This window comes from Daktulosphaira vitifoliae, unplaced genomic scaffold, assembly GCF_025091365.1.
Source record: "Daktulosphaira vitifoliae isolate Bord-2020 unplaced genomic scaffold, ASM2509136v1 Scaffold_5, whole genome shotgun sequence".
NCBI classification, from domain to species: Eukaryota; Metazoa; Arthropoda; class Insecta; order Hemiptera; family Phylloxeridae; genus Daktulosphaira; species Daktulosphaira vitifoliae.
The window spans coordinates 6,875,007-6,876,932 of NW_026099576.1; positions in this window are offsets into that span (position 1 = coordinate 6,875,007).

The following is a 1,926-nucleotide window of genomic DNA, read 5'->3' on the forward strand; positions in this document are numbered from 1 at the left end:
CTTTATCTTAATCAGGGTATTAATAAGGAACTAGCAGATCATGTAGCTTTTGTAATTATCCACCAATTTCTTAGAATTAAACACTATCTACTGATTTGCATCGAAGCGTTTCTTATGATAGTGATTTTAATCACTGTCAGATTAAATCTATACTGGACCCAACTATGCAACGTCCCCACTATGCCGCGACTCCACTGTGCTGGGTTTTTTTATTTAGCGATGAATTATTAGTGTTAGATGTTTTAATATTTTCTGTCAATTTTTTAATCAGTTTTCTATAAAAGTCCAGGAAATTATCTATTACGGTGGTGTTTTATTGAGATGCTGTGTTAATATTTTCTGTCAATATGTCAGACTGCGAGGTTGAAAGATTATGTCGCCCTGAAGCAATACCTCACGGTAGTTCCAGTGTAGCAGACAATATGTCTACCGTGTGAAAAAAAAATAAAAAGGGTTGAAAGATTATATTTTACAATGTTATGTTCGAGTTAAAATAATGATAATAATACATAATACATTATAAAGCGGGTTTTCTTATTAAAACACCACAACTAAATCTATTTATACTGCTATTCCTATTAATATTACTATAGGTACTTACAAAACTATCGCTTAACCTATTATTATAACTATTCCTTAAGCAAATATTTTTATCACTATAGCTAATATTAAAAAACAACCCAGCACAGGGCTATCGCGGCACAGTGGTGACGTAGCATAGTTGGATCAAGTATAATGATATCTGACAGTGATTAAAATCACTATAAAAAAAACGCTTCGATGCAAATCTTTAGATAGTGTTTTATTTTAAAAAATTGATGGATTATTCCAAATGCTACATGATCTGCTAGTTCCTTATTAATATCCTGATTAAGATAAAGTATGTCGAATGAAAATGGGATTATTAAAAAATATTATTTCTCATAAAAAATTGTGTTGATCCATACACTTTTCAATAAGTTATAGCATTATAAACTTAAAAATATAAAAAAGAATTTTTTTACAAAAATCGTATTTTTTTTATTAACTTTGATGTCTATTTTCACAATGAAAATAAAATAAAGTCCGAAATTTTTTTTTTTATATTTAAGTATATTATATAAGCTTTAATTTAAGATATATGTCAGTATTTCCAGAAAACTTTCAACAATTAAGTTGAAAAAGTTCTACTTTCTATATGCATTTTTATGTTTTGAACACCCTCTGTATTAAGGGAAATGGTCCGATTTAAAAAAAAAGTATGTGTGATGGTGTCACGTTTTCATAATCGTGAGAATTATTTTAATAAAATACAGACAGCACATCCACTGCCTGAGACTGGTGAATTAACAAATAATATTTATTGCCAAATCGGCAATAGGTGTAATTATTATAAAAACCCAATAGACCTGACCATCGTGGTCAGTCGACTCCAGTGCCTTGTGTCATTCATCAGTCTCAGTACTCGGTTGTCGCTGTCCGGCTTACTGTTTAAAGTAAAGTCTTTGTTTATTCCTTTTCTAACCTATATACTCTTTTCCTCGACATTTCAGAGTACTTGTGTCTTGCACTTCGTCTGCACCTCATACCTAGGTGTTACTCTTATTCTCCCTTCCTATAACAACAGCCTTTCGACACCCACAGCTAACCCGGAGTGTCAGCCGAGCACGGTGACTGCTGTACGACAACACGCACGTGAATACCTAGACAGCAGGCACCACCTCCTCATATTCATCTTCGTACACACAGTTACACACATTCACACTTACACTTAGTTTTTCTCTTTCCTGTGTTAGTGGTCAGTGGCTTCCGGAAGATTTCGTTGTAGATCTTAACGAATCTTTTACAGTACCACATACCAAAAATATGGCTAATAATGACATCAAGAACCGTAGAAAGCCATTCTTCAAGCCAGGCCAGTTTAGAGGAGAAGTCCACGAAAGTGTA